Raw genomic sequence first — 17,649 nt, 5'->3', positions numbered from 1 at the left:
AAATAAAGAAATCATTAGACATGAAAAATAAGTTCTGACTATCTGCCACTTATCCTGAACCTATATTGAGCAAATGAGTCAAGGTTAGGTACTAACAAGTGTGAATAAGAGATGCAGGTACCTGGCATAGCCAGCCCTTTGTAATTTACCTTCCTCTGTCTTTACTTTGAAATCTGGGCAGCATTTATCCTATATACTTTCTACTTGGTAGCTTCAGAAACAAAAGAAAAGATTGTATGACCCACTGTTCTCTACAATGGCCTATAAGTCAAATGGATTTGACCCTTCTCCAGTGCTTTTTGGTTTGTTGTTCATTTATCTCGCTTGTCAGGGCTCTGTATTTCTTGGTGATGATGTGAAATGTGAAAATGTATCCTCTTCTGTGGATGCTTTTTATTTTTGAAAGGATAAAAATAGATTGAATCTCCAGACCCTTCCAGAAGAAAAGAAATGGAAAGGAACAAAATGATCTGCTAAGCTTTATCAACAGGATGTGCTTTTCCCATTGCTCCCTCCAAAAATGCCTAGAAAAATGGTGAAAAAATAATTTAGGTTAACAAAAAAGTAATGTGTTCAATTTGTTAGTACTGTGTATGGGTTCAGGTTTTCTTTACTTTAAGTTATTAAAATGTTAAAGGAAAATATATTGCTGTACCTTACGTATTTTAAACTCCCACCTTTGGTCATTCTGGGTACTGCCTTTGTATATTAGATTTTTCAATAATAAATTCTTTCCACTGTGCTATTTCCCTCTTGAAAGTAGTACATTGAAAAATTTCAGGTCCTCTCCAGTAACTCAGGATATCGGCATTGTTTTGTATATTTTTCTGATGAGGAGAAATAAGAAATAATAGACATAATTTCTCAGAATTTCCTTTCTGGAGACACAAGTCTGACTTATTACTTCTGAAAAAGTGTTAAACAAAATACAGCATGTGATGTGTTAAATATGCTTCAGTATGTATTTAAAAAAATAGTTGGCAGATGCTGAAATTGTGTTCAGAAGGGTAACATGAATTTTTACTCAGAAAAGAAAAATATCTTGGTAGTCAGCTGTACAGAGTTAATAGACCAAATTATAGCCTCATTTAAGCTATTATAAATCCATAGCCACTGCTAGTGAATTTAAATTTAGACTAAGCTTAATGACAGGAAAATTTGGGTAATACAGCAAGGGTAGATGCAGTTCACATGCTAATCAACAGAGCAGGGAGATTTTGATGACAACTGATTACATGAAAAAATATGCTATCTGTAAAGGACTGGAACTGTGGCAGGACAAGCTACCAGCTCAAGATCAAAGTCTGTACACACATCCAGCTATTGAGGGGATACTTATGAAGTGGGAAGAAACACTCTTCGTCTGCTTGGGTTTGAGTTGTGGAAGTCTCTTCTTACTTCCTTCTCCCCCAACATTCTGATCTCATTTCTGGCTAGCTACAATTTTTTAACCATCCAATTTTTCTTGTAATAACGAAACCACATCTCATTCAGTTAACCTAAAAAGCGTTGATTAACTTTGTACTTAGTCTTTACTCTAGCATCTACTTTTAGCAGCTGATTTTATTCAGATGCTTAAGTAGTTATCTGGACACATCTCTCTGTAACATGAGTTTCTCTACTTCATGTCTCATAACATGAAATACATCAAATGCATATTTCTTAGTTCTGTCATTGCTGATTTTAATACCTACTTCACAGGCAAAAGGAAGTGTGAAAATGAAGGTAGTCTTTGTAATAGGTGTATCAGATACACATATTCACAAAAACATCCAAACTAAAGAATGCGAGAGAGAGAGTTAACAACTAAAATCTCATTTAATCTGTAAAGGCATTGATATTCCCTCACATGGATATTATTAGCTTTCAATGTCTTCTGCCAGTTCAACAGGCACATTGCAAAACCACATCAATCTCTTTTTTCTATCTTTTTTAGTCAGGTGAGCTGACAGGTTTCAAATGCTCAGTTTCAGATGGAACAGGTGGGTGTACAAACACTGTGCAAACAACAAATTCTTGGCAAGGCTGTGTATTACCATTATCTCTTCTAGACACCAGACAGAGAGGAAAACTATCTCCAGCTTCTCTTAGTGCCAGACACCTGTTCATTTTTCTTCCATTGCATCTGCTTCACCTTCTGCTATTCTATCAATTGCTCTTGGGCTGTGGCATAATTCTCCTCAGCAGACACCATTCCAGAGGGTCTGGAATTTCTCTGGGTTTGCAATCAAATGTACCTGCATCATAAGAATGATCTTCAACCACAGTGTCATAACAAGAAAATGCCCAAGGAGAAGAGTCTTACTGACTTTGTAGAAGCAACACTGTTCATCATACCATAACAAATCAGAACCCTAAGCTAGACAGAGAGCTGATAGTACATTCCCTAGTAACAAAAGGTTTTATGGAATATATAGAATTCCATGTAGAGAAAAGCTTCTAATTAGACAGAAAGAAAAAGACCCATAGGACAGCTGGAGTCAGTTGCTCTGCCTTATCACTTGGTTGTTGGTGCAGGCAATATATACACATTAGTAGCAGTGGTTCTGAATTGCTATATATTCCCTTCAATAAAACAGTTCTATTTCTAATTTATCAGTCTGGTGGCAGAATCCCAAATCTTATCCTAGTTAAGATGATTCCAAAAATCTCAGATTTTAAGCAGATGGTGACAACTTGATGAGTCAATGTTGGAGTTGGAGCAAAGGAAGATAATATTTCAGTTTTGTTCTGTACAAATATACAACAAGATATAATTATGCACTCAACTTATTAAGGAAGGCATCCCATCAAGATGACATTTTTGCACACTTTTAAAGTGGTTGCTTAAACTATTTCAATGAAATTTACTCAAACAGGAAATCAAGATCTCTATTTCAGGTTTACTGATAGTTAATATTTATTAAGTTACACAACACAGATATAAAGATTATTTTGTTAATCAGAGCAGGGTGGTTTAAATCAATGTTAATTAATTTTTGCTGTTATCTGATGGACAATTACTTCTTGGTTTCAGTTAAGAGAACTCCTTCATATAAAAGAAGGACTAATCATGTCATTCTTGAGATAACTACCATTCACAGTATTTAAGAAAGTCTCATATCTCCATAGGCTACTTAAAAATGGGTAGAAAGCTCTGGATACATTTGTTTGCTCTCATTCAAACTGTGCTTTACATCAGTCTAACAGCAACCTAGTCTGTTCAGTATAATGCCTTATCAAAAATGGCTCTACCTGTTTAATAAAGATATGAAAAGTAAGTTTGTCAATTTGTTCTATTCTGTAAAATGAAATTATTTTTGGGGTTTTTTATGCTTTTTTCTTTCATATTTTGGTGTGTTTTAAACTGTTTTAAAACTGTCGTTTGCTATTAATTGCATCAGTTCTCTAGAGGAAAGAACTTTCATGTTGTTTTGTACTTGATATAATGGAAATTCTATCATGATTGTGGTTTTTTGTGGTTTTTTTTTTAATGCTGTGAGGTGTTCTTTTAAAAACTATCTATTTTTAATTTCCCTTTATCCGGGGTTGTTGTGGCTGTACAGATGTTGGACTGATGGCTTCTTTTTTTAACCAGCTGTTGTTTTATTTTTTTATGAAAAAAAAGACCCAAATCTTCCAGCTTAATTTTCCTCATTTAAATTTGCCTAAGTATATTCAAGTCCACCATAAGAAAGAGACACCAGGATCAAACAGAAGCCAGTACTCTATCTTGTGTCTCAAGGGCCACTACTCCATCTGCAGGTGCTCATGTAGGAGCCACTGGAGTGCCAAGTAAAGACACTGGGCATTATACCCAAATACACAAGATTCAGTGTTTACTTTCCCTCCATCCTTTTGCTTTTCTGCCACCTTTCCTAAGCATCTTTGCTCTTCAGTGTAGGCAATCTGGAGGAGAGAAAGCTTACTGCTAGTTGTGAGGTATTGAGTACGTGTCCCTGGACAGGTAGGTATAGCAGGGCAGGGTGTGAATTCATTGCATGAACATAGAGTGAGAAGTACAAATTGTGTAATAGAGCAAAGCAAAGTGAAACAAAGCAGAACAACCCAAAAATAGCCCAAGTTCTGTGCCTCATTTTTCTCATTTGTAAGTCATTTTTATTTCCCTTCTTGTACATGTATCCAACAGGACAAGAAAGAGCTTTCTGAAGGTAAAATCTATAGTGTTTGTTCGGCATTATGAGTTCTGACTGTAATAACAATAATTAAGTTCATAAAGAGCCAGTGCTGGGCTGGCACAATGTTCATGAAGTGAAAAATGCTTACAGGACGCCTATTGGTGACACAGGATGTTTTAGGTAAATATTTAAAGATAAAGAGTGAATTAAAGATGTAGAACAGCCTCAATTTTGGCATTCCTAGAGTTTCAGATTTCTGAAATTCCAAACGCCATAATGTTCCAAACTACATGGTTTTCTGTACAGTACTTATCAGCTCTAGAATCTCTGGAAATAATTTCATTAACCTTGCTTTCTCTAAGTATTGGAACCACAAAACTGTAAAAAATCCTATAAATAAAAGATAGAAGATAAAATAGAAGACAAAAATAAAGAAAATAAAATAAAGAATAAAATAAATAAAAATAAAATAAAATAAAAATAAAAGATTCAGAGCTTTGCCTTTGATAAGGAAAAATCTTTTATATTCAGAGGAATTTCAAAATTTGCAGAAATAAGAAAAAGAAATTATAATATCTATCAAAATTAAAAAAATAAATTAAGAAGAGTTTACATAGAGAGCTCCAATCTTGCTTATACTCCGAACTTGACTGACCAAGGCTGAGTGTTAGTTCTGCTTGAAGTCAGAGCCTAAAGCAGATGAAATATTTTATTCTTTATGACTGTGAAATAGATTTTTCCCCAGGAAGCAACTTGTATCCACTCACTATTTATAAATATACTTAGGAAGTGAAGGCAAACCTTTAAATATCTTTACTAGATACCTAAAATATACTTTTGATGGATATTTCCATAAATTTTAAAGATAAATTCATGTTTCCAAACTTTCTCTTTCATCATTAATTCATAATTACAGTACAATGATGTTTTACACTGATTTTCTTCTCTTTCCATGGAACACAACAGACTGAGTATACTGGACTAGAAGAAATGAACTTCTTCACTCTGTTAATAAAGAGAGAGGGTGAGAATAAACAGAGCAAAGCACTTCAACTTGAGCACTCAGTGTCTATGCTGTACAAATTTTAGGGGATTCTACTTCAGACTACTCCTAGTCTGACCTTATAAACTGAATTCTCCTTAGCAGTTGCACAGCTCTCAGTGCACCTTGAGATCAGACCTTCCCATTTCCTTTCATCCAAAAAGGAACCCAGTTTATGCTCACAAAAATGCAGTGAGCAGAGGCATCAGGACGTTCATTTCGGAAGGACACGCACACGCTGACCTAACACACTAACACAGATGTAACCAGAAGCTATGCAAGCATCATTAGTATGGAACTTTGCCCAGGTAGCAGCCTCTACAATCAGGGAGCTTTATTAGTGCAGGTTCTGGCTCAACACTATGCTAATCACATCCTCCTGGCTTCTGGCCAGCACGAAGTGCAGGCAGAGGTCATTTGCCTCTGCCTACAAAGTACCACATACACATTACCTAAATATGAATTTGTCCTTCATAAGGCACCATTATGTTTATTGCACTACTGAATGAAAATTTTGCAAGAGTTTAGTATTGTCTGGAGGATGCAGCTTCAATTTTGCAGCAACTTTAAAAGGTTTGAATGTATTTGTTATACTTCATTAAAATTGAATTCATTTAAACATCCATTTTCAGTTTGAAAAGAGATGAAAGATCTGAATGATACAGATTATCTGTATGAGTTAAATCTGGAATGTGGGTGTCAAAGGTCCTTGTTCTCTGTGAAGAGCTACCTTGCTGATTAGGCAGAGACATTTCTTGAACCTGACCCTTCTACACTTCAACCCCATATTCTAAGCAGACAGTAGTTTGTGGGATATGCAATTCCTTTCTATACCCAAAAATCTTCCTAAAAATTATTGAAATGTTAAATAGCAATGAAAATTTAAATTTAAAAAAAATAAAAAATTTAATTAAATTAATTGCTAAAAATTGTCCAAATCAGTTTTAAAAGAAGCCACCTTTAATAAGCAAACTCCTGTTTTAATGCGCTGTCCAAAACTATGTCCAAAAAGCTGAGTACAGTACTGCTCTGTCTTCATTAACAGAGAACATATGTTGGCAGCCAATATTTTTGTAGCTCCCTTGAGTGGTTCTGTAAGTCAGATTTCACTGATAATTGCTTTAATAAAATCTATTTTAACATAAAGGGCTTGATTTCAGAGGTGGCCGCCATTTATTTGTATTTTGCCTTATGCAGGCAAATATCTGTACAGGCTCTCACAACACTAATGAGACTGCCCTCCTGGTTAAACAGATGCATAAGTGCTTTGTTGGGTCAAGGTCCAATATCTAGATATACAGGTAAAAGATCTTAAACAGGTTTGAATTCTGTATGTGAACAAAAGAAGGAATGACTACCTGAATTTTCAGAAAATAATTATATTTTAGTTATTGTCAGTCAGTGTACAAGGACTAAGCATGTACCTAGAGTCTATACTTCAATACTGACATAACTTCTCACCTCTGTATATTCATCATCTGCAGCAGTCTGGTAGATAAAAAGATTTAAAGGAACTCTGACTGAGCATCTGATATGCCAGTAACACAAGAATTAACTGTTCCCACATAGATTGTTCACCTCTGTGGCATGCTGAGCTCTCATTGGATAGAATGTGAGAAGTCAAATAAAGAATTATAAGTATCTGTGACTGTTGAGCCTGATAAATAAGTAATTTTTCAATCTTTCTTCCTGTTAATAGCATAAAAATAAATAAAGAAACCTAAAGCACTGACATAAAAGACCAGGTATTAAATCCATTATGCAAATGAGAATATAATTTTTGTTTAGAAGCCAAGATGGAGTCATAACAGCAACTTGAAATTTCCCTGTCAGTTGACGTCTTTTCTGGTGAGAAGATCAAAGTTTTCTGTTGCCCTTACTTCTCCCCATCATGATCTCTCTAAGAAAGGACAGCCTTGCCATCAAAGCCTGTAGCAAACAGGTGGAGGAAAATAGTTTCAGTCCTCTGTCCAAAACCTTCAACATCACAGGATACAACAGGGAAACTAAATGAAATCAAATGTTCCTGAGTCCATGTACAGAAGAAAAAAAAGGGAGATATCTGAAGACCCTTACTGAAGCTGGGCAGTAGAGGCCCTAATGACTTTCTTTGTAGAGAGCCTGAGGTAAAGAAGCAATCATGGCAGGATAAATCTGGCCAGGAAGAAAGAATCAAGATTGCTGCTAAGATGTTGAAACATGTATTTTCTTTTTGTGATTCAACATTCTGTAGGAGCTTTATTGTGTTTTGGTGAGGCAATCATAAAGGAACACCCAATACATCCTCTCTAATCTGCTGTCGGTTGCCTGGGGAAAGAACACACTGTGATTTACAGTCCACAGACTTCATGGACAGAATGAAGACCTTGATTTTAGAAATCTCTTTCCTCCAAAAGTATTTTAAAGCCACATACACTTAACATAAACAGCTTTGTTCCAGAAGAAAGCCTTCTGTTAATTGCAGAGGCTTTATTTTTATAGTTAAAAAGTGTAAATAGCTCATTTATGTTATTTCTTACTTCACCCCTCCCTGCTGTTTGCAGATTACTGCCTTTCCCCTTTTCCTACTCTCCTCTTCTCTCTTGGTGTACTCTTTCCTAGCCAAATAGAGCTAAATAACCTGATTCATGCCAGGCGACCCCTTTGGTGAGCATATTGTTGGTCTGTTATTTGTTCAGAAGCGGGGGATTGCTGAGTCCCTTTCAAGAAAACTGCATGAAAATCTTCACAAATGAGCCTACACCATTAGTAACAAGAGCGCTAAGGGAGCCATTGTAGTGACTGAATGAATATTATGGATCTCTCTCTGTAATTTAATTCTGGGACTGGGAATGTTATGTAGTGTGTGAAGAGCTGAAGTACCGCGCCACCACCCCCTCCTCTCTTGCTCACACTCACACACAGAAGGAAATCAATGGGGGAAATACTCTTGCAGTACTGAATACATGTTCACATTGGCATTTATGATAACCTGTGCTCCCTGTGGGGTGAAGAACGTGTCTTAGAGGAAATCAGAGCAGCTTGACGCTGGTGCATACTGCCAGTCAGGTCTTGATTGACAAGGGCCCTAGTAAACAGAGAATTTGAGGAGGATGTTTTTCAAATTACATATAAGATGGCTGAAATGTCATTTAAAATGCCAGTTTAAGCAAGAATGAGTTTTCTGAATTATTCCCTTCATAATGTGTCGTTGCACTTTTGCTGCATTTCCAGGACATTGATTGTAAACCTCATCCCCTGGCTCATTTAAGAAATTATGTGGCACTAGAGTATTTAATATATATAATGGATTTGTAGATGTAACATCAGTTATTTACAAAGTACTGAACTGCAAAACAAATTTACATTAATATTGGATTAAATCTTCTCAGAATGCTTTTATATGTAAATGTAACTTGCCAAGAGCAGAGCTACAATACAAAAGAGAAAAGGTCATTCCATATAACTATAAAACTGACCTGGAGAGCTTCTCAGTGTTGAAATGGAAGGTTTCCTAACTATGAAATGATAGCAGAAGCAAATAAAAACTATAAGAACAAATGGGATTAATTCCAGCAAAGATGTCAGATATTCTGTTTGAGAAAGTTAATCTCTTCTGGACTAACAACATTTTTGTTTGTTGTATTGTCAGTCAAAACTAATAACACCAATTTTTATTTGTGGTGGAGATCAGTTACATTACTCATAAGAACAAAAAGAATCCTGCATCCGTATTTGCATAGCACACAATGAATTAGTATCAAATTTGGAGGGCACATGTTGCAGCTTTCATAGCAGTTATGCCTCAAAAGGTGATTTTTTCCATTGTACACATATAGATTTAGAATTCTAATGTATCTATCTCAGAGTACAGGTTTCTCTTCACTTGCCCCATTGGATAAACACTTGTTTAGGGGATGCAGTTCAGAACTATAGATATGGAGACTAGGAATTTTATTTGGAATAAAATACATATTAGTAAGTCTAATTAATTTTTTTTATGCATCATATTGAGTACCCCTTGATAAAATAGCTGTTGAAAGATTTATTTTTCAAATTAGGAGTCTGTTTCATGTTGAAAAACCTTAGTAGGTATGGTCAATCAAGACAGTGAGATTAAGTCCCAATAAAACTTATTTTGCTCATGTCTTTTCCCCTGAAAAATTAATGTGTGTCGTGAATGATCTAAGACAGCTCAGATTTAGGTACTTTAGTAATAAAGTTATTTGAAGGAAAGAAAACTTGTAAGCTCTGTTTGAAAAATTTGGAGGTAGCCCAAAAGAACATACTCAGAGCCACCATGGAGCTGGCTGGTCTTCACAACATTTGGTCTGGTCTCTCAATCCCTGTGATGTGATCTGGACTGTAAGATCCTCCAGAGTTTCTTTGCTGACCTTCTCTCTCTCATTCTTGATGCAGCTGGCATGTTCTGCTGCACAGCTGCCTTTGCTCTGAGTCCCCACAGCAAGCTGACACTTGCACAGTGTAAAGAAAACAGAGAAAAGTCACTGAAATGCGATGGGGCTGACAGCTTCAGAAGGAACAGCCAAAGAGCACGATTGGAGAGGTTCTTGCCATCCACATCAGGCAAGCATTTTGGATGCAAAGGCAAGGGGCAGACAGAAGCTGTCAGCTTATACACACAGGCATTTGAGATTAGTAACTCATTTGTTTGCTGTTTTCAGTCTAAAAGCTCCTCATGTCAAGTTTTGACAGTATCTATGAAAGAATTTTACAAACCATTTCTGTATTTCTGTCGTCCTATCCTCCTCACTAAAGTGAATGGAAAGATCTGATCCTTATAAAGTAAAGACATGGGGCAGTGTGATCCACTTAAGACATGCAAGAAGTGACTTCTAAGACAAGGTTAGCACAACTCTCTCATGGTTGATTGTAAGGACTTTTCATTTTATGGTGTGTTTTGACCAGGATCAAGGATGCTGTCTGGTATTAAGTCTAATCACTAACAACAGACCTGGCATAAACTGACTATGTTATCTCTAGTAACTGGAACTAACTCATTTTTTTACTTATTAGTATTTCAAGATTCATAAATTCAATCCTGTTTCTTTATAAACATATCTAGTATTTGTCTGAACTAAAGTAAAAATTATTGTAACATTTGGAATAACATAAGTTATTATAATTCTTAGTTTTAGTATTATTCTTTCTTTGGCTGTACTGTACACATTTTTCCAAAGGATTTAAACAGATTAGTTTATTGATTATTATTTTAATCTTAACTTCGTGACCAGTGGCCCAGATTAAGAACAGAGATTTCTCATGATAGACATTCTATGATTACATGTGAAAATGTAATTCTTTTCTCAGAGGGAATGATGTACATACATAGGTAAGGGGAAAAAGGGAATATTTACCCTGCTTTCAGGTGGATATTACTATCTGCCTTTTTGCAGATAGTTGTATTTTTCAGATCTTAAAGTAAATATCAACTCTTTAATTTATTCCTCTGGATAATATTTATTAGCTGATTTCTTTTTCTCATAGGTATTTTTTTCAGGATTAATCATCCTTTGTCAGAGCAACAGAAGAGCTTTTGTTTTATTTCTCATGGAATTAATCCAGTTACAACTTTATAAGATAAATTCAGTTCCAAGAATAATAGCACTTGGTATTCTGAGTTGGTTCTATGAAAAGCAGATTGGGAAGTGCAAACATACTGTAAATCAAGAATCTACATATTTTTTTTTCCCCCAGATGTTTGGAAACAACATTTTACTTTTACATTTTGTTGCAGGTAGATGGGGGAAGTGCTAGAAAGTTGAAATGTGAACTTTCTGCTGACATTGATCTGTGGAAAGAAAAACTGGGACAGGTATGTCTTTTTACCAGCTCGGAATTTCTCTGAAGCAGGGGATGCTAACAGGAGGAAAAAAATCTGGAAATGGTAGCTCTGAAACAGTACTGCAGCTGAAGTCATGTGTATAACAAGACAGGCAATACAAGTAACATGAAGAATGAAATATAAAATATAAGGGTGGTGACAGAAGACTATTGGAGATATCATCCTAAATCTGATAGAAAGTGAGCATTTGGGCCAAGTGCTAAGTGAAAAGCAATTTGGAGCCGTGAAAAGAAAACTTCTCCCCATTTAAGCCTAACATAGTCTGAACTTAGAAAGATCTTTAAAAAAGTAGAAGTATTTTGAAGACCATGTTTAACTGTCCCCCAAATGGTTCATGTGTTAACTTCCCATATCAAGACATAAAAGGATATGAAAGTGTCATAAAGTTATATTTATACTCTGTCAAGTCATTTTGGTTATTCCCAATTGCAATATAATAGTGGGAATTCCAGTACAAATTGTCATCACTAGATTCTAGAAGATTTCAAGGTGCAGCATGACAATACTTTGCATTTCTTCATCTCAAGAAAGGATTATTTTTATGCTCATTCTTCACTACGCTAAGAAATAAGATAATACATCTTAAACTGTGTTCCATTTAAATCAACAGTATTGCCTATTGGATGAATACTGTAACAGGATTTACATTTGAAGGTTTTGGGCAAAATTTATGAAAGCTCTATCTATTCCATCTAATTGCTAGTTAAAGTAGTAATTGCATGCTATTTTGCCAAGCCCCGCAGATTTGCTTGGTGTGCTTTTTAGTCACATTTTGGTAACTTACTCTTCCATTGCTTTTCTTGCCTCTGCTTTCCTCTTAGGTGGGTGGTTTGGGAAAATTTTTGGACAGCCTGTTAAATGCTTTTTTCTGAATTCTTCCACTTATGCATCAACAGGTTAACTTTTCTGTATTTCTCTATTCTGTTTTTTGTTTTTTTCAGTAGGAGAGAGTAATATTCTCTTTTTAGTCTTTTGTCTGAAACATGTTTACCCATTTTTAAATTATTTTTTAAAAAAAGATTTTATAATATTTTTATATTTTTATAATTATAAAATTATTTTATAAGAGCATAGATATAACAGCATGCATTCAGAACAAAAGCATTCAGAACAAAGGCTAATCTATTATCCCATACCTGACTGTGGCCAACTACAAAGAAATATGAGAACAAAGTGGAAAAACAGTGTGCACAATTTATCTCTTCAGCTTCAACTCAATGAGTTCCATAGCTTAACTACCTGATTAGGTGTACATTAAATCTACTAAATCCATCTGATGCCCTTTATTTCTTAAATTGTTCCTCTTAATCTTTTCCTCGTTCCTCCCTATGTTACAACCTCTTTCATATTCCCCTCAGCTGTCTGTTGTTCAGACTAAAGATGATAGGTCAGTTAACCTCTCCACTCATAGAGAGAGATTAAATCAATCTCATCATTAATTACCTTTGTTGACTTTCCTTTCACCTTTTGCAGTTCTACCACTTTTTTTTTTTTTTAATTGGGGGGAACAATAGTTTCACTGTGTTGAGGATGTTTGAATGCCTATGAGTTTATGGTTTTATTTTTCTCCTCTAATCTTTCCCTATTTTATTTTTAACTACTAGTGAGCACTGATAGGAATACAAGGGACCTTTTAGGTGTGTAAATAGTAAGGAACAGTGCACTGTTCACTCTAATTGTTCCAGGGCATCCCTCTAATTTTAGCCTTCTCCAGGCCCCACTACCAAACAGCCTCTTGGTTCATACCTTTTTGTGCTGTTTGTTTTAAAGGTCATTTGTGAAATATGTTATAGAACACATATAAAAGATACAGAAATGTTCAGAACTGTAAATTACTAGGAATCAGTCCCCATATTTTAATAAGAAGAATCAAGTTGTTTTTTTTATCATGAGCACACTGAATGGGTAAAGTTGACTTACTTCACCCTTCTATACTCCAGTTCTACAAGTCAGATTTGACATACAGGTAAGTAAGACTGCCACAGTGAACACAAAAGGTGATAGAAAAATTGCAGTATTGGAAAACTTAAGTTATGACTACAGTATATTTTTGTACATATAAGGAATAGCTACTGAACAACTGCCAGAAATGGCTACAACCCAAAAATATTGAAAAGCATACTGTATTAAGGAACATATGATTGGCACTCATTTTTTTCAAGTTAAATTCTAGTTGGTTCCTTTTTGCTAGCCTCACTGCCACTGATTGATTTCATATAAAGCAACAACCTAAAAATACCGTTCTTTAATTTAATTTCCAAGCAATTTGTTTCTTGTTGCTCAAACTTCCACAATCAGCTCTGCCAGATTTTTTCATAGGTTTCTGAATCTCAGATGATTTTCTTAATTCTCATCTAATCTTGTCTACTTGTCTCCCAGGTGTTGTTGCCTTATTTATCTTCCTTTTCACTGAAGCAGAGCAACCAGGAACTGTCACACCCATCAATAAATCTAGCCATAATTGTGAAGTGTTAAAAATCCTGGAACATAACTTCTTGCCTAGAAAGAACCTTGGGCCTTTTCATTTTTTCTTGTCCTTGTTCCTCTTTCTGATAACTTTTTTCCCTTTGGAAAAATTACTGACAAGGATCTCCAGAAAACATTATGAAGATCAGCAACACGTCATTTCTCTCTCAAAACCCACAGAACTCTCAAAAGGTTTTCAATGAAGTTTAAACCTACTTATGCCTGTGATTAGAAATTAGAGATTAATAATGATTGACATGAACATTCCACAAAGAATCTGTAATTATAGCTGCACAAATGAAGAGGGGGAAAATACAAAGGAACTATGATACCACTCAAACCTTTCCTTTTTTATAAAATTAATGAAATGTTTCCAATTTCATTTTCTGGGGCTGATCAGAAAAGTATTCTGCCAGAAAGAAACCAAATGATGGCAAATATGCAGAATTTCTAATAAAATATTCGCATTTTAACAGTAACATATTCTTCATTCTGATCATATTCATTTTTTTATATAGTTTGGATCAAAAAGATGTCATTAAATATAAAAAGGCAAAAATTTATGAACAATATCTGCATAATCAGTGCAATTCCTTAAGTGAGCAGAAGCAAACTTGTCAAGACTGTGATATAAATACAGAACACAACACATTATGTATATATAAGAAATAAATACTTTTTTTAATGTCTGGAAAATGTTCATATTCCTTGCACTCCATAAGCTTTCCATGAGATGTTGGTGCAGCTACAGCTGTTTGAGCTCACACATTTAGTACACAGTCTCCAGACAGTAAACTTCAATGTGAATACAAATTACATTTTAGATTCCTAACTCCCAACTCTCCATAGCCTGCAAGGATTAGCAATAATAAATAACATTTTTCCTTACAGAAAAAAAAGGGAGGAGATGCTAGACAAAATTACTCACATTATTTGCTCTAAGCCTCACTGATCCTAAGTGGATAAATATGATTACAGCCTGAGAACTGCACCTATGGTCAAGCTGAACCTCTCAGACTGAGTGACTCCAGGTGACTGAATCCCTGCAGTCCTTTGGGGCAGAAATCAGTGTGAACCACTGAGTCCTTTGCCTGGGTTTTCTGACCTGGAGAGACAGATGACTCGCATCAGTTCAGACTCGACAGCTAATGTGCAGATGATGTGGAAACCTGGGCAATTCATGAAGGATGACCTCAATACAGTCAGCTGAAGACTGTCAATATAGTCTTCAATCTCCAAATTTTCTAAGTAAAAATATCCATCCTGAATCAAGTTAAAAGGCCTTCTAAGCCTAAGAACCCAGAACCATTCTCCCCACACAAAAACTCAAAGCAGCAATCCTGAAAATAAATACTTTTGGCCCCTGGAAGTTTTCACATTTATATGATTTTTCAAAATCTCAAGCAAGGAGAAATGCTGGAACTCCAGATATATTGTTATAGAAGAGATGTGGGGACCTCATCTCAACAGAGGGATTCAAACAAATTTCATTAAATAAGCTCCAGATTATAGATGTTTTTGTATCTCTGGCAGCAACTGATACTGAAACTGTAAACATAAATTATATGATTTTTAATGAAGGGTCTCTTATCCTTTAGAATGTATATAGGTATGGAAACACTTGAGCAATGTTAGAGAGACTGTCTTCATAGTGTTTGATATTACAGTGAATGACAAGTTTGCCACTGCTGACAGCAGGTATTCAAACAGGTTCATACAGAGAGAATGACATGCACATTAAGAAGCCTCAACATTACATCTGTAATAGTTTATATGACATTGTTTTTATGGATTAAATGAAAATAACTATCATTTACATTAAATGGACATACAGACATTTCATTTTATACGCATTATATAATAAATACCTCTAAAAATTATTGCAATCTTTTTTAATGCTTTTTAAAGACTGACAATTTTAGATTTTGCTTTGGTTTTTTTAGCTCATTTTTATACACTTATAAAAATAATTGTTCTTTTTAAATATATAACTTGAAATCACTGGAATATTTGAGTAGTAATAAAAACTTACTGCTGGGTACCCAGCCAACTGTACTACTTACTGCAGGCCACTGAATTTAATAATGTAATGGCTTATGGGTAATAAAATATTGATATTGTTAAGAGACAAATTACTGCCAAAAGAAAAATTATTTGTCTTACAAACATACCTTGTGTAATAGTTTACACATTAGGTAAGGCAAAAACCTATTCAGTGTCAAAAGATTTCCACCTTATTATATTTTCTCCTTCAGGACAACTTTAAATGTATTTTCAGCCATTCTTACATGTATTTTTTTCAAAATAACACCACCAGTTTTATTATTTTTAGAGTGCCAGAGGCAATTACCTCTTATTTTGATTGTATGTATTTATTAAACCATCTTGTTTTTATAAGTATGAGAATTATCTTCTTGATAGTACAGCACAATCTTTAAGCAAAGTTATACATGCAGCCTCCTTGGCCATGTTACATTTTTTTCTCCCTTCCTCTTTTTTTTTCTTATCCTTTGTTTGCTTCACATTTTTTCACCTTTACTGAGACAGCCCCCAAATATGTCTTTAGTGGCTTAAGTTTATGTTGTCTTCCTAGTCCAGACATACTGACACACACAATATAGACAGATATGTTTTTTTGTAGCTCTTCCTTGCTCCCTTTCTCTTTTGCACTGTGAGGATGTCAGCCTCTGTAGCCCTCCCCAGAGGACTCTGTAAACATCTCTCCACATCACCATGAGGTGCTTTCTTCACCATTTCCATAACACCAAGATATGATCCATGACTCAATTACAAGCTCAAGAGTAAGATATCTTATTTAGAGAATGACAGGATGAGAGGTAGCACCTTTCTCTCTCCAAGCACATGAGAACACAATCACAGAAATCTCGGGCCTGACCCACTGGTAGTGCATGCCAATCACAGATCTCTAAATTCACATGTACATGCATACATATCACAAATATATACATATCTAGGCACATACATAATCCATAAATAAAGATGTCTACAAAAACTCTATTTCTGACATCCTGTTGTCTAATTTTAATTTGATTTTAATCTGGTTTTGATCTGATTTATATTGATACGTCATGAATACTCACATGATAAATAAACTCAAGAACAATGAGTGACAATAAAATCACAGAAAATCAGACAAAACAAACACAAAGTACAATATTTAGTCCATAAAATGGAGAATCTGCCAGAGCTTGTCAATATTCTGTTAAGAAATCCCGTGGCATGGTATGTCAGGAGCTCATTGAAATGAAGAGTCCTCTGTGAGGGTTTGCCAATCCATCCGTGCACTCTACACTGCCCGATCAATAGGTAATGAACGCTTACAAAGTGACACTATCAGCAAGGGAAGTGTTTGTATTAATGAAGAAAAAAGGGGACCTAGGGAAGGAAATCCTCATACTGTTACTGCATGTCAGCTTAAAATTCTTCAAGGAACTGAGACTGGACTGTTACTGTGTGGGGAATATCGCATTTGAAAGCCCAAAAGACTAGTGTAGCAAGAAGGAACTCAACAGTATGTGCATTCTGGAGCATCCAGTGCTATCTCTTTAAGAGAGATTTTTGTTATTAACAGCTCTTATTTTTTTTTTAAATACCAACCTTTTTTAGTAGTACAGTACTATCTGGGGGCTTTATTCTAGCATAAGGTCTTATTGGGTTGTATGCACATATAACCCAATATATGGGTTATATGGGTACACATGCACATAATAAAAAGGACAGATTCTGTATGGGAAACATAAAGCTTAGCAAACTGAAGCCAGTAAGTGGTTCAACAGTGTAAGTGCTCAGGCAGTCATCTGGGGCTGTTACTAAGAAAGCAAGATAACTGATTTTACTCACTTGTGGTTGTTATATATTTACTGCATCAAAGCAAAATGTCAAAGCTCCTTTACTGTAAAACTGTAGTGAGTAGCATCATTACAGAGCTGAGCTTGCTGAGGAGAGGCAGAGAAAAGCGTATCTTCACTCTATCTCTGTAAAGCTTACAAAAAAAAGCAAATGAGAACCTTTAATAGAGGCCCCATATGGACGTCTGGGTTTGCAGCTCACTCCCAGACTTGGGGTTGTACTTCATTCCTCAGCTCATCTACACTTTTTTTCCTCATGGAACCTGAGTGTGGAATTCTTACCTGCATGTGTTTCTGATTTAAAGCTGC

This window comes from Cyanistes caeruleus, chromosome 1 (assembly GCF_971803275.1).
Source record: "Cyanistes caeruleus chromosome 1, bCyaCae1.hap1.1, whole genome shotgun sequence".
Lineage (NCBI taxonomy): Eukaryota > Metazoa > Chordata > Aves > Passeriformes > Paridae > Cyanistes > Cyanistes caeruleus.
The sequence above is the reverse complement of the archived record's forward strand: the minus strand, read 5'-3'. Positions refer to the sequence as shown.